Genomic DNA, 27282 nt, shown 5'->3' on the forward strand with positions numbered 1-27282 from the left:
TGAAGCGAGACTGGGAGATTACAATCTTGAGAAGATGGAGAGGAGATCATTACTCCTAGCCGGCCCTCTCCTTGGCGAGCTAGGATTTGGAGTTTCCCGGACGTTTGGGACAGGCATTAATGGTGTGAGACGGAGCTGCACAATAGAGACAGAGAAACTCGGAGAGACGTCTTCGGCGCTCAGCAGGAGTTAAACGGGAACGGCCAAGTTGCATGGGCTCATCTTTAGATGGTGACAGTTGACGAGGAGGAGGAGCAGAAGATTTTGGAGCAGATGATCTTCCACGCTCAGTTGCTCTCTCTCTGAAACGTAAATCAACTTTCGTGCAGAGTGAGATTAGCTCATCTAACTTAGAAGGTAAGTCTCTGGTAGCTAACTCATCTTTAATACGCTCAGATAAGCCATGCCAGAATGCAGCATACAGGGCCTCGTCGTTCCATGCCAGTTCGGACGCCAGGATCTGGAACTGTATCAGATATTGTCCTACAGTACGTGACCCCTGGCGTAAACGGAGAATCTCGGATGAAGCTGAGGTTACCCGGCCTGGCTCGTCGAAGATGCGCCTGAATGTTGACACGAAGGCAGTGTAGGAAGATAGCAGGGTGTCGGACCTCTCCCATAACGGTGATGCCCAATCAAGGGCTGAGCCACTGAGAAGAGAAATAATGTAGGCAATTTTTGTACGGTCACTGGGAAAATTGCCAGGTTGTAGCTCAAACTGAATCTCACACTGGTTGAGAAATCCCCTGCAGAATCTTGGAGATCCGTCAAATTTTGCTGGCGTTGGAAGATGAAGACGTGGAGCAGAAATGGGTAAGGTGGGTGGGGTTATAGCTGGAGTCACTGTGGTTGACGCACCAGACGCGCCTGATCCACGGAGAGTTGTCTGAATCCCATCCAGCCGAGTAGAGAGATCCTGGAGACAGCGGATGATGTGGCCCTGTGCAGCCTCCTGATGTTCTAGTCGGGCTGCCAGTTCTTGCATCGGCCTGGCCGCTTGATCCTGGTCTCCGGCTGGATTCATTAGGTCAGTGCTTACTGTCACAACTGAGGGCCTGAGCTGACGGGAGGCAGCCTCAGTTGTAGGGGCTGAGATGTACCGGAACATGGGAGGTTGTATCAGACCCCTGGACATGTAAGTAACATTAATAATAACTGCCCGAAGGCGTGACCACGACAACTTGGATAAAAGTCAATGATGTTTATTATGACAACTCCGCAACACAGCAGCAGTAAAAGAAAACGTAAAAGTCAGCAACGAATAAATACAGTTCCTGGGTACTACAGGATGGCAGGAGCCACAGGGCACTGGTAGTGTGAGATAGTTCTTATGATCTTCTAGATGGAAAGTCCTTACCAGGCCCGACTGTAGCAATGGAGATAACCCAGGATTGTGCCAGCTGGTGTTCCAGGAAAAGCTGGGTTGCTGAAGATAAAACAGCTGCTGTGGATACTGGCTGGAACCAGACTGTTGTTAGCACGGAGTGGATACTGGCTGGAACCAGTTAAATAATAAATGAACTTGGGAGCGATGAAATATGAACTGAAATGTAGAACTTGAGAGCGGAGAAATAATAATACCGGTGGAGAGTGGTAAAGTAGAAAGGACACCGGCCCTTTAAGGGAAGCTGTACTCTGCTGGAAGCTGAGCTGGAAGCAGGTAATGTTGTAGCTGGAAACAGATGAATCCACAATGGATTGGAGAGTCAGGCTACACCGCAGGTGGAATGCTGGTGCGGGTCTCTATGGTGGAAGTCTTGAGACAGGAGCTGGAACCTGGAAGACAATCACAGGAGAGAGACAAACAGGAACTAGGTTTGACAACCAAAGCACTGACGCCTTCCTTGCTCAGGCACAGTGTATTTATACCTGCAGCAAGGAAGGGATTGGCTAGGCAATTATGCAGATTATCAATACTGAGAACAGATTGGTGGAAATGATCAGCTGACAGAATCCAAGATGGCTGCGCCCATGCAGACACTTGGAGGGAAGTTTGGTTTGTAATCCATGTGGTAATGAAAACAGTAATGGCGGCGCCGGCCACCGGAGACAGGAGGCGCCAGGCTGACAGATGCACATCCAACCACACGGACACAGCGGAGGCCGCGGCTGACGTAATCGCCACTCAGACACTCTGCGTGCAGAAGTTCAGGGATGGCGGCGGAGGCCGCGGGAGACGCCATGCCAGGTGTAATATGGCGTTTACTGTGACAGCGTCCCAGAGTGACAGGAGAGGATACAGGAATGTACACATCAGGATACCAGATGGGATCCGGTCCTGGAGCGCTGAGCCAGCCTTAGGAGGCATCTGATGGGTAAGAAATGGCGTCCAGATACCCGGATCGTGACACATGGTTTCCAATAATTCACTTTTCTAGGAGATGCCGGGTCAGCTGGTACAGCGGCATGGATGTTTGACCAATTTGTTCAACCAGCTAATTAATGGTAAAAGAGGTGACAGCCTCACGTTTGCAAAGCAATCTTTCAATAAAGACCATTCTTGTAATGAAAAGCATCAGGTTTGGAAGATGGAATTAATGCACAGTAGCTGTGAAGAGATGAGAGGTGATTTTGATACAGAACAAATAACATGGATGGTTATACGTGTATGATTGAATTTTCTCTGAAAATATGGTGGTACCATAAAAGTAACTAAGTAATAATAGTAATAATAACCCAATACACCATACTGCTTATACAGCTCATTCGTATCAGCGTTATGTTTATTTGGGATTGTATACAAAAATACTCAGGAAAGTACAAACTAATTCAAACTGACACAAATGTAATATCTGGGTCTTGTAGGTGATAAAGTGTAAGGTATGAGTCCCCAGCTCCCGCAGTTCAGAACCCAGTGAGTGCAGGATGGAAAAACCTGTCTTATGTTATCCTTCATTCTGCTGTCAAATTCATTAGACCACAACACATCTGGGGCTCATTGGTCTAATATCTACTGTGTGACGTGAATTAACTCAGAGAAATGAGAGTGTGTGTACAGTATGTAAGTAACATAAACTATGGCCTCAGTCTGTAAGAACAAATAAAATAACTTGGTGATTTCATGGCTTTGTATATCACTAATCTGCACATTTATAACCTGCGGCATGCGTCTGGTGCAGCTGACGGATATATGCATTTGTTGCCACCTTTCACTCTTCAGCCACTTTTCCAATTTATTTTGTATAAACTTTGACAAAATGTTTGCTAAATACAAGTCTTTATTTGTTTATTTGTAGGCCAAGAGGGTATCAGTATAAGCATAAGATATTATTGCAACTGATGAAAATCACCAGCCCATAAACTATAGGGATCATTGCAGTGATTGAAATGTACTGAAAGCGATTGGTCATATCCCTTCCCCACTAATACCTAAAAATGAAACATATATTTTTTGATCAATCACGGCCAAACCTTTGAATCAACTGATTGATGATTGGTATAAGAATAGGTTAGAGGCCTGGATGGCACATAGGCTATGTACAGTATTTCCCATAGTTCCCACTCACATTCTAATTTTTTAGGTACTGGCATACCAACTACAACGGGCATGCACAGCACAGCACATAATAGGGAGATCTTTAGTGCATTCAGGGCCGTCTTTTTGTATGGGCTCAGTGGGAAGTTGCCCAAGGGCCTCAGGAGTATGAGGGCCACTGGCTAATCGTTGAGGGTGCCCTTTTTGTCAGGGGTACCAGATTTTTGAAATTCGGCCCTGGGGAACCAGAGATATCCGACATCAAAGCAGTGGTTCCCATCCAAGCCTGTAAATTGCTTTTTCCAGCCAGATATCTCAGGTTCTGTCTGACTTAGAGTTTTTCTGAGGGTATACTCCAAAAGATTGGACTCTTCCATTTTGGAGGACACTGGCAGCTTGTCTCTAATATGCCCAGAACTAGAGATACCAGCCTTCCAGCAGCTGGTCCCTGCTCCAGCTCCACAGCCTGGTATGCAGTTTTATATTTTCTGGCACTGAGGGGCATTACTGTATCTGGTACTGGGGGCATATCTGGCATTGCGGCATGAATGCCAAATTGCTTTCTCACGAATATGTAAAATGCCCGCTCGAATATATATTGCAGACGCCAGGCGCATCTTATTACCATATACGATAAAAGTGCGCTGTACATCGCAAAACACTGCATCCCATAAGAGAAAACAATACACCCACACATTATCTGAGTTCCAAAGCTCATTGATGTATATATTTGTTACTAAAAGAATATGGATTCAATATATATTACAATGTACAGTATACCTATAATTACATGATTACAACTCACACAGTAAGCAGTTAATACATAGTTACATACAGTTACATACAGTTACAGTTACATGCCAGCATACAATACCATTATCTCTCTGTAAAGTAATGCTGGGACTCCATCTTCCTCTGAGACCAAAAACAGGAACTAACCTCCTGTGTGGTCAGCAGTGTGTTATCTAGTTTGGGGGAGGGGACTCTCTCTCATTCATGATGAGTCACTAGTTTCTTTGTATGTGCTAATCAGGTTCAGCCTTGAAGACATCAAAAGGGCTGGCCTGAGTTTCCTGTCCACCACCTGTTTGGAATATCTATTGTTCTAATAAAAGTGATTTTAGCTTTTATACATTTAATCATAATTATCCGCTGCAATGTCCCACAACTTCACTGCAGTGTAACTTTGTTCAAATCTTTACGGAAAAAGGTGAACTTCACTGCTATAGTTATTGTTCTTCGGAATATTACTTGGAACGTCACTCAGATGTCCACATACAAAATCCCCTTCAATATCATTCTAAACTTGCCAAGGCAACGCCAGGTACTGCAGATAGTAAAATGATAAATTCCCCTCATTAACACTAATTTCATATCTTGACCTGCAACAAAATATTTTGTTCACATATGAGCACAGGTCAGGTGCATTAGGATGGCTACCCCACGTTCAGCAAATAATACACCATTACACTCAGCTGTCTCGATCAGGAGGAGCAACACTTTGCACCCTCAAAAGTACTGCCATTCTGACTTCTGGTGCTATCTACTGTATAAGTATTTTTCCTTTAAATCCATTTAAATTTAATAAAATGAAATTTTACAATGAATATAATTTGTATGAGGTTACACTAAATCCAATAAAATTACATTTGCCTGTGTGCATTTTCTCCGGGCTTATATGTTATTTTACATTTCTTCCCTTTTAAATTGCATGAAATAAAAAGGTGTAGAAACAAAAGACCTACTGTATACACCTGTGAAATAGCTTTTAATCATAGTACAATGAACACCCAATTACCTTGCAGTGTGCAGTCTTGTCCTTGGTAAGTGCATTTTGTATTATTCAGATCCCTGAGTGTAGAGTCTAACTCCAGTACATGGTTTTGCATTTAACTTAACATTCATGCTTATTGGAACTGATATTTGCTACAGGCTTATCCACTTATTTATTATATAAGGCCTAAAGTTTAACCCTATTGGTGATGTTTACCTTAAAAATGAAGTCACTGAGATGATCTGAACTGTAGTAATGACTGTGTATATGTAAGAGAGGGTTATAAATGAGTCAGATGAGTTTGAAGAACATTTTATAGATTGAGCAACAGGAGGTGAATTGACATATACAGAATATAAAGCAGCCACCAACATCTCCAAAACAACAAGATAAGCTTTAGTAAAGCTCTCCCAAGCACAGTATGACGTGAAGCTAATTCAGACCCGATCGTAGATTTGCGAAAAAACACACATCTATGCTCAATATCTTAGACATGCGGGAAGACGCCCAGCAAAGGGCTAGTCTGCCCTGCATGCCAGGCCTAACCCCTCCCCCCGCAGATGTGCTAAAGCTTCACACAGCTGCAATGCTTACGCACCTGAGGAGTAGCTCCGAAGGCAGGTGGCTACCGCCATGTTTTTGGCTGTAGCGGTTGTGTGTGATGTCACACAGCTGTCGCTGCCCGCCCCGCAAACAGTCCGGACATGCCTGTGTTGTCCGGACCGCGCCCTGAAAACGCAGCCACAATGCCGTCAAAACGCCTCGCGACCTCCCCTGCCTTTTCATCTCACTGTGTGCTCATGTGCAGTGTGGCTGCTTCGCATGCGCACACCTCACTGGGCTTCAGTGACCAGGTCTGAATTAGGTCCATAGATTCTTCATCGGTAGTCTCTACAATCTCTACAAGCACAGGGATGTCTCTCATTACCACCTCGCACCTCTGCTGCACCTGGTGATTGCAACATTCTCCTCCGTACCTCATTTATTGAGACACAACAAAACGACATTTGTTTACACTATTGTGCGTAAAAGATCTGCCCATTGCACATCAATTTCGTGTTCTTTTTAATCTAAAGAGCTGCCACAGAAGCAGCACAGAAAAATAACTGTGCATTAAGTAGAGATGAGCGGGTTCGGTTCCTCGGGATCCGAACCCCCCCGAACTTCACCCATTTTACACGGTTCCGAGGCAGACTTGAATCTTCCCACCTTGCTCGGTTAACCAGAACGCGCCCGAACGTCATAATCCCGCTGTCGGATTCTCGTGAGATTTGTATTCTATATAAGGAGCCGCGCGTCACTGACATTTTCACTCGTGCATTGGAGATTGAATGGAGAGGACGTGGCAGCGTTCTCTCTCTGAAAAGCTCCGTAATCTGTGCTCAGTGTGCTGCAAATAATCTGTGCTCAGTGTGCTGAAAATATCTACGTTCTCTGCCTGAAAATGCTCCATATCTGTGCTCAGTGTGCTGCAAATATTTGATCAGTATGCTGCATTGTGGGGACTGGGGACCACCAGTATAAGTATATACATGATGTGGCCATTCACTGGTACCTGGTGACAGAACGTATACTGGATTCCCCCACAATGTAACTTTATATCTGTCATCTATATACATGATGTGGTCATTCACTGGTACCTGGTGACAGAACGTATACTGGATTCCCCCACAATGTAACTTTATATCTGTCACCTATATACATGATGTGGTTATTAACTGGTACCTGGTGACAGAACGTATACTGGATTCCCCCACAATGTAACTTTATATCTGTCACCTATATACATGATGTGGTCATTCACTGGTACCTGGTGACAGAACGTATACTGGATTCCCCCACAATGTAACTTTATATCTGTCACCTATATGTCAGAATCCGTTTGGATCTCCCATTGTGAGAACATGTTTAGCAGGGACTGATGTTCATGGTATAATAGCAAGTTTATTAAGCACTGTACAACTGTAAACAATAAATATAAACCAAGAGTAACTAGAGAACTCAAAAAGAAAGGGAAAACTGAGGGGACATAGGATACCAGGAAACTGTGAATACACGGGATGCCAGGATTGCACTGTGGTAGTTGGATCACAGGATAGCAACAAGCTGAGGAAATACAGGTTACCTGAGTACTGGGAGAATGCAGGCCAGCTACTCAGTTCTTTAACCATAGGCTGAGAGAATACAGGTTACCTGAGTACTGGGAGAATGCACGCCAGCTACTCAGTTCTTTAACCATAGGCTGAGAGAATACAGATTACCTGAGTACTGGGAGAATGCAGGCCAGCTACTCAGTTCTTTAACCATAGGCTGAGAAAATACAGATTACCTGAGTACTGGGAGAATGCAGGCCAGCTACTCAGTTCTTTAACCATAGGCTGAGAGAATACAGATTACCTGAGTACTGGGAGAATGCAGGCCAGCTACTCAGTTCTTTAACCATAGGCTGAGAAAATACAGATTACCTGAGTACTGGGAGAATGCAGGCCAGCTACTCAGTTCTTTAACCATAGGCTGAGAGAATACAGGTTACCTGAGTACTGGGAGAATGCACGCCAGCTACTCAGTTCTTTAACCATAGGCTGAGAGAATACAGATTACCTGAGTACTGGGAGAATGCAGGCCAGCTACTCAGTTCTTTAACCATAGGCTGAGAAAATACAGATTACCTGAGTACTGGGAGAATGCAGGCCAGCTACTCAGTTCTTTAACCACAGGCTGAGAGAATACAGATTACCTGAGTACTGGGAGAATGCAGGCCAGCTACTCAGTTCTTTAACAACAAGCTGAGGGAATACAGGTTACCTGAGTACTGGGAGAATGCAGGCCAGCTACTCAGTTCTTTAACAACAAGCTGAGGGAATCCAGGTTACCTGAGTACTGGGAGAATGCAGGCCAGCTACTCAGTTCTTTAACAAGCTGAGGGAATACAGGTTACCTGAGTACTGGGAGAATGCAGGCCAGCTACTCAGTTCTTTAACAACAAGCTGAGGGAATCCAGGTTACCTGAGTACTGGGAGAATGCAGGCCAGCTACTCAGTTCTTTAACAACAAGCTGAGGGAATACAGGTTACCTGAGTACTGGGAGAATGCAGGCCAGCTACTCAGTTCTTCAACAACAAGCTGAGGGAATACAGGTTACCTGAGTACTGGAAGAATGCCGGTCAGCTGCTCAGTAATCCATTAACAATGAGCTGAGATATTGCAGCCTCAAAGAAAGACTTGATGAACTGGCACAGGAGTGCTTGTGAACAGAGGATAAATAGCAGCTTCCCAGGTGCAAACCACAGCTGCGCATAACTAGATAATCAATGCTGCCAGGTCACAGAGTGGGAACTGCTAGACAGACCAGGAGGAAGAGAGTGACACCTAGAGGCAGAAAGGATATATGGCACGGATCATGACAGTACCCCCCTCCTCAAGGGCGGATTCCAGACGCTCCACGAATTATTTCTTCTTCTTTCTCCTCTTTGTGGATTTCCCAGTAGGAACAGTAGACTGAAGCTGAAGAAAACCAACAGGTAAGCTGATTGCTGGAGTCTCTAAGTTAGCAACAGGATTCTCTGATGAACCAAGATAGATAGGAACCTTAGATGACCCCGGCTGGGCAGGAACCTCAATTGGGACTGAAGACTGGGTAAGACCATGAATTGAATTTCTTAATTACCACTTCACTGAAGGCCACAAGATTGAGAAGGACTGGGTCATTGGTTTCAATTAGTGGACTAACCCATGCCAAGGCTTCTCCTCTGAAGGTCAGGAATAAAAATTTAACTGTTGGATGGAGTAATTCCGAGGGAAGGATCTGTCTCCATCATGGAAAGATATCGATTAACTAGTGCAAAGTATTGCGTTAAATCTCCATCAAAGTAATCCAAAGATGGAGCGTTGGATGAATTCTGTGAAGTGGAAGCTTGATTTTCTGGAAACGTTGGAGATGGATCATCAGGACACTGAGGAGGGGACAGACTTTCAGGAGACTGGTCAGAAATATATGATGATCCTAACCGAACTTTGACTAGAGACTTGGATGGCACTTTTTGGATTTGGTCCTTCCTGGAAGTCCTGGGGGACTGGGCTGTACCCAAATCGTGAGCCAACAAGTTAGTAGTAGGATTAGAACCCAGGACTACAGCAGTGCCTACATGCCTAGATATATGGCCTGTGTTGTGAAAAGCAAGGGTGCTAGATTCCTCTTCTGAGATTGGCATAATGCTCAGAGCCCCCTCCTGGGGCTGGACTAAGGCAGACGCCCCCACTTCACGGGGCTGGACTAAGGCAGATGCCCCCACTTCACGGGGTTGGGCTGAGGCAGACGCCCCCACTTCACGGGGCTGGGCTGAGGCAGACGCCCCCACTTCACGGGGCTGGGCTGAGGCAGACGCCCCCACTTCACGGGGCTGGGCTGAGGCAAGAGCCCCCTCTTCACGGGGCTGGGCTGAGGCAAGAGCCCCCTCTTCACGGGGCTGGGCTGAGGCAAGAGCCCCCTCTTCACGGGGCTGGTCTGAGGCAAGAGCCCCCTCTTCACGGGGCTGGGCTGAGGCAAGAGCCCCCTCTTCACGGGGCTGGGCTGAGGCAAGAGCCCCCTCTTCATGGGGCTGGGCTGAGGCAAGAGCCCCCTCTTCACGGCACTCTGAAGGCTCTCTGGCTGGGCAGCGCTCTGAAGGCTCTCTGGCTGGGCAGCGCTCTGAAGGCTCTCTGGCTGGGCAGCGCTCTGAAGGCTCTCTGGCTGGGCAGCGCTCTGAAGACTCTCTGGCTGGGCAGCGCTCTGAAGGCTCTCTGGCTGGGCAGCGCTCTGAAGGCTCTCTGGCTGGGCAGCGCTCTGTAGACCCTCCGGCTGGGCAGCACTCTGTAGACCCTCTGGCTGGACAGCACTCTGTAGACCCTCTGGCACTGGACCCTCGGAACCCCTTCCTGGGGCTGGACACTCTAAAGAACCCCCTCCTGGGGCTGGACACTCTGAAGAACCCCCTCCTGGGACTGGACACTCTGACGAACCCCCTCCTGGGGCTGGACACTCTGAATAACCCCCTCCTGGGGCTGGACACTCTGAAGAACCCCCTCCTGGGGCTGGACGTGCTGAACCCCTCACTGGGGCTGGACACTCTGAAGAACCCCCTCCTGGGGCTGGACACTCTGAAGAACCCTCTCCTGGGGCTGGATGCGCTGAACCCCTCACTGGGGCTAGACGCTCTGAACCCCTCACTGGGGCTGGATGCTCTGAACCCCCTCTTGGGGCTGGATGCTCTGAACTCCCTCTTGGGGCTGGATGCTCTGAAGAACCCCCTCCTGGGGCTGGACGTGCTGAACCCCTCACTGGGGCTGGACGCTCTGAACCCCCTCTTGGGGCTGGACACTCTGAAGAACCCCCTCTTGGGGCTGGACACTCTGAAGAACCCCCTATTGGGGCTGGACACTCTGAAGAACCCCCTCTATGGGCTGGACACTCTGAAGAACCCCCTCTTGGGGCTGGACACTCTGAAGAACCCCCTCCTGGGGCTGAATACTCTGAAGAACCCCCTCCTGGGGCAACAGACTCGGAAACTTTAGGTGGAAGACCAGTTTTGTGACAGATGGTATTTAAAGATTGGAGATGCACTCTGCCCCCATTCCTTGGTTTTCGAATGGGACAAGTTGGAATAAAATGTCCTTGACCCCCACAATACAAGCAAAGTTTATTGTCTCTACGATACTGGCGTTCTGCTTCTGAGAGGCTAGGTCGAGGGAAACTTTTGAACCTGCCTCTTGTCTGTGGAGGAGAGGTTCCCCTAGCATGCCTAGTCCATGGGTCAGAAGAAAACCCCTTTTCTGGAGCTATTTTACTGGGGTCCACCAGTCTCCCCAGGAATTCAGGTAGAATGCATTGAATACTGGATACTAAAGTCTGTAGCTGGTCTAACTTTCCCTTTAAAACTCCCAGTTGTAAGAAATCTAAAGAAGGTGATGTCCTGGGAGCTGAGGGGGTTAACGAGCTGTGAGAAAACTCCCTCAGGCAGACTGCAATTATCTCCCCTGCTATTTGTTTTGGGCCAGTTCATACTGTCAAAATCCGTTTGGATCTCCCATTGTGAGAACATGTTTAGCAGGGACTGATGTTCATGGTATAAGAGCAAGTTTATTAAGCACTGTACAACTGTAAACAATAAATATAAACCAAGAGTAACTAGAGAACTCAAAAAGAAAGGGAAAACTGAGGGGACATAGGATACCAGGAAACTGTGAATACACGGGATGCCAGGATTGCACTGTGGTAGTTGGATCACAGGATAGCAACAAGCTGAGGAAATACAGGTTACCTGAGTACTGGGAGAATGCAGGCCAGCTACTCAGTTCTTTAACCATAGGCTGAGAGTATACAGGTTACCTGAGTACTGGGAGAATGCAGGCCAGCTACTCAGTTCTTTAACCATAGGCTGAGAGAATACAGGTTACCTGAGTACTGGGAGAATGCAGGCCAGCTACTCAGTTCTTTAACCATAGGCTGAGAGAATACAGATTACCTGAGTACTGGGAGAATGCAGGCCAGCTACTCAGTTCTTTAACCATAGGCTGGGAGAATACAGGTTACCTGAGTACTGGGAGAATGCAGGCCAGCTACTCGGTTCTTTAACCATAGGCTGAGAAAATACAGATTACCTGAGTACTGGGAGAATGCAGGCCAGCTACTCAGTTCTTTAACCACAGGCTGAGAGAATACAGATTACCTGAGTACTGGGAGAATGCAGGCCAGCTACTCAGTTCTTTAACAACAAGCTGAGGGAATACAGGTTACCTGAGTACTGGGAGAATACATGCCAGCTACTCAGTTCTTTAACAACAAGCTGAGGGAATACAGGTTACCTGAGTACTGGGAGAATGCAGGCCAGCTACTCAGTTCTTTAACAACAAGCTGAGGGAATACAGGTTACCTGAGTACTGGGAGAATGCAGGCCAGCTACTCAGTTCTTTAACAACAAGCTGAGGGAATCCAGGTTACCTGAGTACTGGGAGAATGCAGGCCAGCTACTCAGTTCTTTAACAACAAGGTGAGGGAATACAGGTTACCTGAGTACTGGGAGAATGCAGGCCAGCTACTCAGTTCTTTAACAACAAGCTGAGGGAATACAGGTTACCTGAGTACTGGGAGAATGCAGGCCAGCTACTCAGTTCTTTAACAACAAGCTGAGGGAATACAGGTTACCTGAGTACTGGGAGAATGCAGGCCAGCTACTCAGTTCTTTAACAACAAGCTGAGGGAATACAGGTTACCTGAGTACTGGAAGAATGCCGGTCAGCTGCTCAGTAATCCATTAACAATGAGCTGAGATATTGCAGCCTCAAAGAAAGACTTGATGAACTGGCACAGGAGTGCTTGTGAACAGAGGATAAAATAAGATTTTACTCACCGGTAAATCTATTTCTCGTAGTCCGTAGTGGATGCTGGGAACTCCGTAAGGACCATGAGGAATAGCGGCTCTGCAGGAGACTGGGCACAACTAAAGAAAGCTTTAGGACTACCTGGTGTGCACTGGCTCCTCCCTCTATGACCCTCCTCCAGACCTCAGTTAGGATACTGTGCCCGGAAGAGCTGACACAATAAGGAAAGGATTTTGAATCCCGGGTAAGACTCATACCAGCCACACCAATCACACCGTATAACTCGTGATACTATACCCAGTTAACAGTATGAAATATATAACTGAGCCTCTCAACAGATGGCTCAACAATAACCCTTTAGTTAAACAATAACTATATACAAGTATTGCAGACAATCCGCACTTGGGACGGGCGCCCAGCATCCACTACGGACTACGAGAAATAGATTTACCGGTGAGTAAAATCTTATTTTCTCTGACGTCCTAGTGGATGCTGGGAACTCCGTAAGGACCATGGCGATTATACCAAAGCTCCCAAACGGGCGGGAGAGTGCGGATGACTCTGCAGCACCGAATGAGCGAACTCTAGGTCCTCCTCAGCCAGGGTATCAAACTTGTAGAATTTAGCAAATGTGTTTGACCCCGACCAAGTAGCTGCTCGGCAAAGTTGTAAAGCCGAGACCCCTCGGGCAGCCGCCCAAGAAGAGCCCACCTTCCGTGTGGTATGGGCTTTTACAGATTTTGGATGCGGCAGTCCAGCCGCAGAATGTGCAAGTTGAATCGTGCTACAGATCCAGCGAGCAATAGTCTGCTTTGAAGCAGGCGCACCCAACTTGTTGGGCGCATGCAGGATAAATAGCGAGTCAGTCTTTCTGACTCCAGCTGTCCTGGAAACATAGATTTTTAGGGCCCGCACTACGTCCAGCAACTTGGAGTCCTCCAAGTCACGAGTAGCCGCAGGCACCACAATAGGCTGGTTCAAATGAAACGCTGAAACAACCTTTGGGAGAAATTGGGGACGAGTCCTCAATTCCGCCCTATCCATATGGAAAATCAGATAAGGGCTTTTACAAGACAAAGCCGCCAATTCTGACACACGCCTGGCCGAAGCCAAGGCCAACAGCATGACCACTTTCCACGTGAGATATTTTAGTTCCACGGTTTTAAGTGGTTCAAACCAAAGCGACTTTAGGAAATCCAACACCACGTTGAGATCCCAAGGTGCCACTGGGGGCACAAAAGGGGGCTGAATATGCAGCACTCCCTTAACAAATGTCTGAACTTCAGGTAGTGAAGCCAGTTCTTTTTGGAAGAAAATCGATAGAGCCGAAATCTGGACCTTAATGGAACCCAATTTTAGGCCCATAGTCACCCCTGACTGTAGGAAGTGCAGAAATCGACCCAGCTGAAATTCCTCCGTTGGGGCCTTTCTGGCCTCACACCACGCAACATATTTCCGCCATATGCGGTGATAATGGTTTGCGGTCACTTCTTTCCTAGCTTTAGTTAGCGTAGGGATAACCTCCTCCGGAATGCCCTTTTCCTTCAGGATCCGGCGTTCAACCGCCATGCCGTCAAATGCAGCCGCGGTAAGTCTTGGAACAGACAGGGCCCCTGCAGCAGCAGGGTCCTCTGAGATCATTTCTTGAAGTTCTGGGTACCAAAATCTTCTTGGCCAATCCGGAACCACGAGTATAGTTCTTACTCCTCTCCTTCTTACTATTCTCAGTACCTTGGGTATGAGAGGCAGAGGAAGGAACACATACACCGACTGGTACACCCATAGTGTTACCAGAGCGTCCACAGCTATCGCCTGAGGGTCCCTTGACCTGGTGCAATAACATTTTAGCTTTTTGTTGAGGCGGGACGCCATCATGTCCACCTGTGGCCTTTCCCACCGGTGTACAACCATTTGGAAGACTTCTGGATGAAGTCCCCACTCTCCCGGGTGGAGGTCGTGTCTGCTGAGAAAGTCTGCTTCCCAGTTGTCCACTCCGGGAATGAACACTGCTGACAGTGCTAACCCATGATTTTCCGCCCATCGGAGAATCCTTGTGGCTTCTGCCATCGCCATCCTGCTTCTTGTGCCGCCCTGACGGTTTACATGGGCGACCGCCGTGATGTTGTCTGACTGGATCAGCACCGGCTGGCGTTGAAGCAGGGGTCTTGCCTGACTTAGGGCATTGTAAATGGCCCTTAGTTTCAGAATATTTATGTGTAGGGAAGTCTCCTGACTTGTCCATAGTCCTTGGAAGTTTCTTCCCTGTGTGACTGCCCCCCAACCTGGAAGGCTGGCATCCGTGGTCACCAGGATCCAGTCCTGTATCCCGAATCTGCGGCCCTCTAGAAGATGAGCACTCTGCAGCCACCACAACAGCAACACCCTGGTCCTTGGAGACAGGGTTATCAGCCGATGCATCTGAAGATGCGATCTGAACCACTTGTCCAACAGATCCCACTGAAAGATCCTTGCATGGAACCTTCCGAATGGAATTGCTTCGTAAGAAGCCACCATCTTTCCCAGTACTCGCGTGCAGTGGTGCACCGACACCTGTTTTGGTTTTAGGAGGTCTCTGACTAGAGATGACAACTCCTTGGCCTTCTCCTCCGGGAGAAACACTTTTTTCTGTTCTGTGTCCAGAACCATCCCCAGGAACAGTAGTCGCGTTGTAGGAACCAGCTGCGACTTTGGAATATTCAGGATCCAGCCGTGCTGTTGTAGCACTTCCCGAGCTAGTGCTACACCGATCAACAACTGTTCCCTGGACCTCGCCTTTATAAGGAGATCGTCCAAGTACGGGATAATTAAAACTCCCTTTCTCCGAAGGAGTATCATCATTTCGGCCATTACCTTGGTAAATACCCGCGGTGCCGTGGACAGACCAAACGGCAACGTCTTGAATTGGTAATGACAATCCTGTACCACAAATCTGAGGTACTCCTGGTGAGGAGGGTAAATGGGGACATGCAGGTAAGCATCCTTGATGTCCAGTGATACCATGTAATCCCCCTCGTCCAGGCTTGCAATCACCGCCCTGAGCGATTCCATCTTGAACTTGAACCTTCTTATATAAGTGTTCAAGGATTTTAAATTTAAAATGGGTCTCACCGAACCGTCCGGTTTCGGCACCACCAACATTGTGGAATAGGAACCCCGTCCTTGTTGAAGGAGGAGTACCTTGATTATCACGTGCTGAGAATACAGCTTGTGAATCGCCTCCAGCACTGCCTCCCTGTCCGGGGGAGCTGTCGGCAAGGCAGATTTGAGGAAACGGCGAGGGGGAGACGTCTCGAATTCCAGCTTGTACCCCTGAGATACTACTTGTAGAATCCAGGGATCCACCCGTGAGCGAGCTCACTGGTCGCTGAAGTTCTTGAGACGGGCCCCCACCGTACCTGGCTCCGCCTGTGGAGCCCCAGCGGCATGCGGTGGACTTAGAGGAAGCGGGGGAGGACTTTTGTTCCTGGGAACTGGCTGTATGTTGTAGCTTTTTCCCTCTACCTCTGCCGCTGGGCAGAAAGGACGCGCCTCTAACCCGCTTGCCTTTCTGGGGCCGAAAGGACTGTACCTGATAATACGGTGTTTTTCTTTGGCTGTGAGGGAACATGGGGTAAAAATGCTGACTTCCCAGCTGTCGCTGTGGAAACGAGGTCCGAGAGACCATCCCCAAACAACTCCTCACCCTTGTAAGGCAAAACTTCCATGTGCCTTTTAGAATCAGCATCACCTGTCCACTGCCGAGTTCCTGGCAGAAATGGACATTGCGTTTATTTTAGATGCCAGTCGGCAATTATCCCTCTGTGCATCTCTCATGTATAAGACTGCTTCTTTAATATGCTCTATGTTAGCAATATAGTGTCCCTGTCTAAGGTACAGAGAATCTGACCACGCAGCTGCAGCACTGCACATTCATGCTGAAGCAATAGCTGGTCTCAGTATAATGCCTGAGTGTGTATATACAGACTTAAGGATAGCCTCCTGCATTCTATCTGCAGGCTGAGACGGTAGTGCCACCTTCTTTGACAGACGTGTAAGCGCTTTATCCACCCTAGGGGATGTCTCCCAACGTGACCTATCCTCTGGCGGGAAAGGGTACGCCATTAGTAACCTTTTAGAAATTACCAGTTTCTTATCGGGGGAAACTCACACTTCTTCACACATTTAGTTCATCAGATGGGGGAAAAACCACAGGAAGCTTTTTTCTCCCCAAACATAATACCCTTTTTTGTGGTACCTGGGGTAATATCAGAAATGTGCAACACATTTTTTATTGCCGTAATCATGTAACGGGTGGCTCTATTGGAATGTACAGTAGTCTCATCGTCGTCGACACTGGAGTCAGTATCCGTGTCGACATCTGTGTCTGCCATCTGAGGTAGTGGGCGTTTTAGGGCCCCTGATGGCTTTTGAGACCCCTGGGCAGGCACGGGCTGAGAAGCCGGCTGTCCCACATCTGCTATGTCGTCAAACCTTTCATGTAAGGAGTTGACACTGTCACGTAATTCCTTCCACATGTCCATCCACTCAGGTGTCGACCCCGCAGGGGGTGACATCACATTTATCGGCATCTGCTCCGCCTCCACATAAGCCTCCTCATCCAACATGTCGACACAGCCGTACCGACACACCGCACACACACAGGGAATGCTCTGACTGAGGACAGGACCCCACAAAGTCCTTTGGGGAGACAGAGAGAGAGTATGCCAGCACACACCAGAGCGCTATATAATGCAGGGATTCACACTACCCACAGTGATTTTTCCCTTATAGCTGCTATAATACACAGATTTGCGCCTAAATTTAGTGCCCCCCCTCTCGTTTTAACCCTTTGAGCCTGAAAACTACAGGGGAGAGCCTGGGGAGCTGTCTTCCAGCTGCACTGTGAAGAGAAAATGGCGCCAGTGTGCTGAGGGAGATAGCCCCATCCCTTTTTCGGCGGACTTCTCCCGCTCTTATAATCATAATGTGGCAGGGGTATTTTACACATATATAGCTTATTAGGCTATATTATGTGTGATTTGCCCCCCCCCCCAGCGCCCTGCACCCATCAGTGACCGGAGTATGTGGTGTGCACAGGAAGCAATGGCGCACAGCTGCAGTGCTGTGCGCTACCTTAATGAAGACCGGAGTCTTCTGCCGCCGATTTCCTGGACGTTCTTCTTGCTTCTGGCTCTGCAAGGGGGACGGCGGCGCGGCTCCGGGACCGGACGACCGAGGCTGGGCCTGTGTTCGATCCCTCTGGAGCTAATGGTGTCCAGTAGCCTAAGAAGCCCAAGCTAGCTGCAAGCAGGTAGGTCCGCTTCTCTCCCCTAAGTCCCTCGTAGCAGTGAGTCTGTTGCCAGCAGATCTCACTGAAAATAAAAAACCTAAAATATACTTTCTTTTCTAGGAGCTCAGGAGGGCCCCTAGTGTGCATCCAGCTCAGCCGGGCACAAAATTCTAACTGAGGTCTGGAGGAGGGTCATAGAGGGAGGAGCCAGTGCACACCAGGTAGTCCTAAAGGTTTCTTTAGTTGTGCCCAGTCTCCTGCGGAGCCGCTATTCCCCGTGGTCCTTACGGAGTTCCCAGCATCCACTAGGACGTCAGCTTCCCAGGTGCAAACCACAGCTGCACATAACTAGATAATCAATGCTGCCAGGTCACAGAGTGGGAACTGCTAGACAGACCAGGAGGCAGAGAGTGACACCTAGAGGCAGAAAGGATATATGTCACGGATCATGACACTATATACATGATGTGGTCATTCACTGGTACCTGGTGACAGAACGTATACTGGATTCCCCCACAATGTAACTTTATATATGTCACCTATATACATGATGTGGTTATTCACTGGTACCTGGTGACAGAACGTATACTGGATTCCCCCACAATGTAACTTTATATCTGTCACCTATATACATGATGTGGTCATTCACTGGTACCTGGTGACAGAACGTATACTGGATTCCCCCACAATGTAACTTTATATCTGTCATCTATATAATTATAGTACAGTACAGTAGGCCATTGCTGTATCTTGCAGCTCTGCGTCACTGCAAGTATTCATTCCATATCTGTGCTGCATTTTTGTGAGCAGTATATATATGGTATTACAGTGCAGCATTTTGGTGACTAACAGTATATAGTTGAACAGTAGGCCATTGCTGTATTTTGCAGCTCTGTGTCACTGCAAGTATCCATTCCATATCTGTGCGGCATTTTTGTGAGCAGTATACAGTATATAGTATTACAGTGCAGCATTTTGGTGACTAACAGTATATAGTTGTACAGTAGGCCATTGCTGTATCTTGCAGCTCTGTGTCACTGCAAGTATCCATCCATTCCATTTTCTTCCAGTGATTTGGACCAATAATACCATTGATTAGAACGAATAATTCCAGTGATTTTGTCATTTTCTTCCAGTGATTTGGACCAATAATACCATTGATTAGAACGAATAATTCCAGTGATTTTGTCATTTTCTTCCAGTGATTTGGACCAATAATACCATTGATTAGAACGAATAATTCCAGTGATTTGGACCAATATGTCACAACTGAGGGCCTGAGCTGACGGGAGGCAGCCTCAGTTGTAGGGGCTGAGATGTACCGGAACCTGGGAGGTTGTATCAGACCCCTGGACATGTAAGTAACATGAAGAAGAACCGCCCGAAGGCGTGACCACGTCAACTTGAATAAAAGTCAATGATGTTTATTTATGACAAACTCCATGCATCACAGTAGCAGTAAAAGAAACATAAAAGTCAGCAAAGAATAAATACAGTTCCTGGGAACTACAGGGTGGCAGGAGCCACAGGGCACTGGTAGTGTGAGATAGTTCTTATAATCTTCTAGATGGAAAGTCCTTACCAGGCCCGACTGTAGCAATGGAGATAACCCAGGATTGTACCAGCTGGTGTTCCAGGAAAAGCTGGGCTGCTGTAGATAAAACGGCTGCTGTGGATACTGGCTGGAACCAGACTGTTGTTGGCACGGAGTGGATACTGGCTGGAACCAGTTAAATAATAAATGAACTTGAGAGCGATGAAATATGAATAAAATGTAGAGTTTGAGAGCGGAGAAATAATAATACCGGTGGAGAGTGGTAAAGTGTAGAAAGGACACCGGCCCTTTAAGAGAAGCTGTACTCTGCTGGAAGCTGGGCTGGAAGCAGGTAATGTTGTAGCTGGAAACAGATGAATCCACAATGGATCGGAGAGTCAGGCTACACCGCAGGTGGAATGCTGGTGCGGGTCTCTATGGTGGAAGTCTTGAGACAGGAGCTGGAACCTGGAAGACAATCACAGGAGAGAGACAAACAGGAACTAGGTTTGACAACCAAAGTACTGACGCCTTCCTTGCTCAGGCACAGTGTATTTATACCTGCAGCAAGGAAGGGATTGGCTAGGCAATTATGAAGATTAACAATACTGACAACAGATTAGAGGAAATGGTCAGCTGACAGAATCCAAGATGGCTGCGCCCATGCAGACACTTGGAGGGAAGTTTGGTTTGTAATCCATGTGGTAATGAAAACAGTAATGGCGGCGCCGGCCACTGGAGACAGGAGACGCCAGGCTGACAAGTGCACATCCAACCACGCGGACACAGCGGAGGCCGCGGCTGATGTAATCGCCACTCTGACACTCTGCATGCAGAAGCTCAGGGACGGCGGCGGAGGCCGCGGGAGACGCCATGCCAGATGTAATATGGCGTTACTGTGACAGCGTCTCAGAGAGACAGGAGAGGATGCAGGAATGTGAACATTAGGATAACAGATGGGATCCGGTCCTGGAGCGCTGAGCCAGCTTTTGAAGGCATCTGATGGGTAAGAAATGGCGTCCAGATACCCGGATCGTGACAGCACCCCCCCCTTTAGGAGTGGCCCCAGGACACTTCTTTGGCTTTTGAGGAAACTTGGAATGGAATCTCCGGACCAAGGCAGGAGCATGGACATCAGAAGCATTGGTCCATGAACGTTCCGCAGGGCCATAACCCTTCCAGTCAATAAGATATTGTAGTTGACCGTAACGGTGACGTGAGTCCAGGATCTTGGCTACTTCATACTCAACGCCTCGTTGAGTTTGGACTTTCGGAGTTGGAGGAAGTGAGGAATGAAACCGATTCAAGATCAGCGGTTTCAACAGGGAAACATGGAATGTCCTGGGTATTTTTAAGAAGGGAGGCAACTGAAGTCTGTAAGCAACAGGATTGATGACTTGTTCAATCTTGAAAGGACCGATATAGCGAGGTGCAAACTTCATACTGGGAACTCTTAACCTCAAATTCTTCGTGGATAACCATACCCGATCACCCACCTTGAGAGCAGGAACTGCTCGACGCTTCTTATCCGCAAACTTCTTGTACCTGAACGATGCCTTGAGCAGAGCTGATCGTACGCTCTTCCAGATATTGGCAAACTGATGCAAGGTGATATCCACTGCGGGAACAGAAGTTGCTGGAAGCGGGTTGGAACTCAGGGACTTTAGGGTGGAATCCAAAGTTAGTGAAGAATGGTGTTGAAGCAGATGAAGAATGATACTGGTTGTTATGACAGAACTCGGCCCAGGGAAGTAATTGAACCCAGTCATCTTGAGAGGAGGACACATAGATGCGGAGGAAGGCCTCCAAGTCCTGATTCACCCTCTCGGTTTGACCATTGGTCTGAGGATGGTAAGCCGTGGAAAACTTTAGCTTGACTTGGAGGACTTGACATAAACTTCGCCAGAATTTGGCTGTGAATTGAACTCCTCGATCTGAGATAATTTCTTCAGGAAGACCGTGGAGTCGGAAGATCTCTTGTATGAATACTTGAGCCAACTTGGAAGCTGACGGAAGACCGGTGAGAGGAATGAAGTGTGCCATCTTGGTGAACCGGTCAACTACCACCCAGATGGTATTGAACTTGTTGCACATGGGTAAATCTGTAATAAAATCCATCGACAAATGGGTCCAAGGTCGACGGGGAACAGATAGTGGAACCAGTTGCCCCGCAGGCGACTGGCGGGATACCTTATGTTGAGCACACTTTGGGCAAGATGCAATAAACTCCAAGACGTCCTTTTTCAGAGTTGGCCACCAATAGGACCTAGAGATAAACTCCAGGGTTTTTTGGATACCTGTATGTCCGGCAAAACGGGAAGCATGGGCCCAATGCATGAGCTTCTTCCTTAGCATCGGTTTCACAAAACTTTTCCCTGATGGGGGCGTAGAGTCCATCCCTACCGTGGAGAATGCCAACGGATTTATAATAGGATGCTTGTCTGAAGACTCTGACTCATTTTCTTGCTCCCATGAGCGGGAAAGGGCATCGGCCTTGCGATTCTGAGAGCCCGGACAGAACTGGAGTTTAAAGTCGAACCTGGAAAAGAAAAGTGCCCATCTGGCCTGACGAGGGTTGAGACATTGTGCGCCTTTCAGATATAAAAGGTTCTTGTGGTCTGTAAGTATGGTGATTGAATGAGAAGCTCCCTCCAACAGATACCTCCACTCTTCTAGAGCGAGCTTGATGGCTAGCAACTCCTGGTCGCCAATGGCATAGTTGCGCTCAGCTGGGGAGAACTTCCGGGAGAAGAAACTGCAAGGGTGTAAATGGCCATCTTTAGCCCTCTGCGATAACACCGCTCCTACTCCAACGGAGGAGGCATCCACCTCTAAGATGAAAGGAGAGTCGATGTCAGGCTGTTTCAGAACAGGCGCAGAGATGAACCTTTGTTTTAAAAGATGAAATGCTTGCATGGCTTCTTCAGACCACTTGGACGGGTTAGCACCCTTCTTAGTGAAAGCAGTAATAGGCGCCACAATGGTGGAAAAGTCTCGTATAAACTTTCGGTAATAGTTGGCGAACCCTAAGAACCTCTGGACCCCTTTGAGGGTTAAGGGTACCGGCCAATTTTGGATTGCTTGTAGTTTCTCAGGATCCATCTCTAGTCCGGAACCGGACACAATGTACCCTAGAAACGGAATGGACTTGACTTTAAAGACGCATTTCTCTAATTTGCAATAGAGATGATTGACACGGAGACGGGACAGAACCTCTTTAACCCAAAAACGATGTTCCTCTAAATCGTTGGCAAAAATGAGGATATCGTCTAGATAGACCACGACATGACGGTATAGAATGTCTCTGAAGATCTCATTGACAAAATGCTGGAAGACAGCTGGAGCATTACTCAATCCGAAGGGCATGACGAGGTACTCATAATGTCCGTCACGGGTGTTAAAGGCGGTCTTCCACTCGTCACCCTCGCGGATCCGGATGAGATTGTATGCACCTCTCAAGTCCAGCTTTGTAAAGATGGTAGCTCCGCTAACTCTGTCAAAGAGCTCAGTAATCAGGGGTAAAGGATAACGGTTCTTGATGGTAATGTCGTTCAAACCTCTGTAGTCGATGCACGGCCGCAGACCACCATCTTTCTTTTTTACAAAAAAGAAGCCTGCGCCGGCTGGGGAAGAAGAAGGTCGAATGAACCCCTTTGCTAGGTTCTCTTTAATGTATTCCTCCATAGAATGCGTCTCAGGCAGAGACAACGGATAAGTTCGGCCTCGAGGTGGAACCTTCCCTGGAACGAGATCAATCGGGCAGTCCCATTCTCTATGAGGAGGAAGGATATCAGCAGAATCTTTACTGAACACATCCGTGAAATCTTGATATGGAGGAGGTGGAACATCAGACGACCTGGGGGAGGAAGAACAGACAGGCAATACTTTAAACAAACATGTCTCAGCACAGGAGGAACCCCATGCCAGGATTTGCGTAGTCGTCCAATCAATTGTAGGATTGTGAAGACGGAGCCATGGAAGGCCCAGGACCACAGGATGTGTGGCTCTAGGAATCACTAAAAAAGAAATTAGTTCGGAATGAAGAACTCCCACTCTCAGACGAACTGGTAGAGTCCTTAAAGAAATAACTGCATCAAAAATTTTGCTGCCATCCACGGCAGTTAAGGAAATGGACGAAGGAAGTCTCTCGGTGGGTAGGGACCACCGTTTAAAATAGGCTTCGGTAATAAAGTTCCCAGCTGCTCCGGAATCAAGGAGGGCAATGACGTTCCGATAACGTTGAGCAACTTGAAGCGAGACTGGGAGATTACAATCTTGAGGAGATGGAGAGGAGATCATTACTCCTAGCCGGCCCTCTCCTTGGCGAGCTAGGATTTGGAGTTTCCCGGACGTTTCGGACAGGCATTAATGGTGTGAGACGAAGCTGCACAATAAAGACAGAGAGACTCGGAGAGACGTCTTCGGCGCTCAGCAGGAGTTAAACGGGAACGGCCAATTTGCATGGACTCATCTTTATTTGGTGACAGTTGGCGAGGAGGAGGAGCAGAAGATTTTGGAGCAGATGATCTTCCACGCTCAGTTGCTCTCTCTCTGAAACGTAAATCAACTTTCGTGCAGAGTGAGATTAGCTCATCTAACTTAGAGGGTAAGTCTCTGGTAGCTAACTCATCTTTAATACGCTCAGATAAGCCATGCCAGAATGCAGCATACAGGGCCTCGTCGTTCCATGCCAGTTCGGATGCCAGGATCTGGAACTGTATCAGATATTGTCCTACAGTACGTGACCCCTGGCGTAAACGGAGAATCTCGGATGAAGCTGAGGTTACCCGGCCTGGCTCGTCGAAGATGCGCCTGAATGTTGACACGAAGGCAGTGTAGGAAGATAGCAGGGTGTCGGACCTCTCCCATAACGGTGATGCCCAATCAAGGGCTGAGCCACTGAGAAAAGAAATAATGTAGGCAATTTTTGTACGGTCACTGGGAAAATTGCCAGGTTGTAGCTCAAACTGAATCTCACACTGGTTGAGAAATCCCCTGCAGAATCTTGGAGATCCGTCAAATTTTGCTGGCGTTGGAAGATGAAGACGTGGAGCAGAAATGGGTAAGGTGGGTGGGGTTATAGCTGGAGTCACTGTGGTTGACGCACCAGATGCGCCTGATCCACGGAGAGTTGTCTGAATCCCATCCAGCCGAGTAGAGAGATCCTGGAGACAGCGGATGATGTGGCCCAGTGCAGCCTCCTGATGTTCTAGTCGGGCTGCCAGTTCTTGCATCGGCCTGGCCGCTTGATCCTGGTCTCCGGCTGGATTCATAAGGTCAGTGCTTACTGTCACAACTGAGGGCCTGAGCTGACGGGAGGCAGCCTCAGTTGTAGGGGCTGAGATGTACCGGAACCTGGGAGGTTGTATCAGACCCCTGGACATGTAAGTAACATGAAGAAGAACCGCCCGAAGGCGTGACCACGACAACTTGAATAAAAGTCAATGATGTTTATTTATGACAAACTCCATGCATCACAGTAGCAGTAAAAGAAACATAAAAGTCAGCAAAGAATAAATACAGTTCCTGGGAACTACAGGGTGGCAGGAGCCACAGGGCACTGGTAGTGTGAGATAGTTCTTATAATCTTCTAGATGGAAAGTCCTTACCAGGCCCGACTGTAGCAATGGAGATAACCCAGGATTGTACCAGCTGGTGTTCCAGGAAAAGCTGGGCTGCTGTAGATAAAACGGCTGCTGTGGATACTGGCTGGAACCAGACTGTTGTTGGCACGGAGTGGATACTGGCTGGAACCAGTTAAATAATAAATGAACTTGAGAGCGATGAAATATGAATAAAATGTAGAGTTTGAGAGCGGAGAAATAATAATACCGGTGGAGAGTGGTAAAGTGTAGAAAGGACACCGGCCCTTTAAGAGAAGCTGTACTCTGCTGGAAGCTGGGCTGGAAGCAGGTAATGTTGTAGCTGGAAACAGATGAATCCACAATGGATCGGAGAGTCAGGCTACACCGCAGGTGGAATGCTGGTGCGGGTCTCTATGGTGGAAGTCTTGAGACAGGAGCTGGAACCTGGAAGACAATCACAGGAGAGAGACAAACAGGAACTAGGTTTGACAACCAAAGCACTGACGCCTTCCTTGCTCAGGCACAGTGTATTTATACCTGCAGCAAGGAAGGGATTGGCTAGGCAATTATGCAGATTAACAATACTGACAACAGATTGGAGGAAATGATCAGCTGACAGAATCCAAGATGGCTGCGCCCATGCAGACACTTGGAGGGAAGTTTGGTTTGTAATCCATGTGGTAATGAAAACAGTAATGGCGGCGCCGGCCACTGGAGACAGGAGACGCCAGGCTGACAAGTGCACATCCAACCACGCGGACACAGCGGAGGCCGCGGCTGACGTAATCGCCACTCTGACACTCTGCATGCAGAAGCTCAGGGACGGCGGCGGAGGCCGCGGGAGACGCCATGCCAGATGTAATATGGCGTTACTGTGACAGCGTCTCAGAGAGACAGGAGAGGATGCAGGAATGTGAACATTAGGATAACAGATGGGATCCGGTCCTGGAGCGCTGAGCCAGCTTTAGGAGGCATCTGATGGGTAAGAAATGGCGTCCAGATACCCGGATCGTGACACAATAATACCGTTGATTAGAACAAATAATTCCAGTGATTTTGTCATTTTCTTCCAGTGATTTGGACCGATAATACCATTGATTAGAACGAATAATTCCAGTGATTTGGACCAATAATATCATTGATTAGAACGAATAATTCCAGTGATTTTGTCATTTTCTTCCAGTGATTTGGACCAATAATACCACTGATTAGAACGAATAATTCCAGTGATTTTGTCATTTTCTTCCAGTGATTTGGACCAATAATACCATTGATTAGAACAAATTATTCCTGTGATATTGAGGTGTTTGTGTCACTTAGCTTAGCCGTCCAGCGACCACAGTGCACCTCTTTTTCTCTTTTCTTTGCATCATGTGCTGTTTGGGGCCAATTTTTTTAAGTGCCATCCTGTCTGACACTGCAGTGCCACTCCTAGATGGGCCAGGTGTTTGTGCCGCCCTCTTGGGTCGCTTTGCTTAGTCATCCAGCGACCTCGATGCAAATTTTAGAACTAAAAATAGTATTGTTAGGTGTGAGGTGTTCAGAATAGACTGGAAATGAGTGGAAATTGTGGTTATTGAGGTTAATAATACTATAGGATCAAAATTACCCCCAAATTCTATGATTTAAGCTGTTTTATGGGTTTTCGTAAAAAAACACCCGAATCCAAAACACACCCGAATCCGACAAAAAATTTTGAGGGAGGTTTTGCCAAAACGCATCCGAATCCAAAACACGGCCGCGGAACCGAATCCAAAACCAAAACACAAAACCCGAAAAATGTCCGGTACACATCTCTAGCATTAAGGTATGTAAAGAGATGGGAAATCATATATCTAAGCTCTCACCACTTTAGAAACATCCATTTTATTAAAATTAACTTTGATTTAAAGTACCCATGAGTACTTTAGAATAGGTTTTCTATTTTGATTTGCAACATGGAGGAACAAAATGAATCCAGTTAAATGTGTAGGACCTGAAGACTGCTGCTTCTAAGCTTGTGCGGAATTTAAGTCCTTTGCAGAATAGAAATATCTGTTTGACCTTCCATACAACAAGAAATGCTCCCTTTAGCTTGTTTCAAAATACTGCCTGCAGAGTGAAATCTTCACATTGCCTATTCTCGGTCTGTGCCATGCCTGTCTTCTCTATCAGAATGTCTAAGAGAATCCCAGATTTATGCAATTTGGTGCAAATCATCATGTCTCCACCTCACTGCAAGATGACACGATTTGCAAATTGTGTCTTCAAACCCCCTATGCTTGCCCTTTCAACCTCCCTTATGGGATC

The sequence above is a fragment of the Pseudophryne corroboree genome, chromosome 1 (assembly GCF_028390025.1).
Source record: "Pseudophryne corroboree isolate aPseCor3 chromosome 1, aPseCor3.hap2, whole genome shotgun sequence".
Lineage (NCBI taxonomy): Eukaryota > Metazoa > Chordata > Amphibia > Anura > Myobatrachidae > Pseudophryne > Pseudophryne corroboree.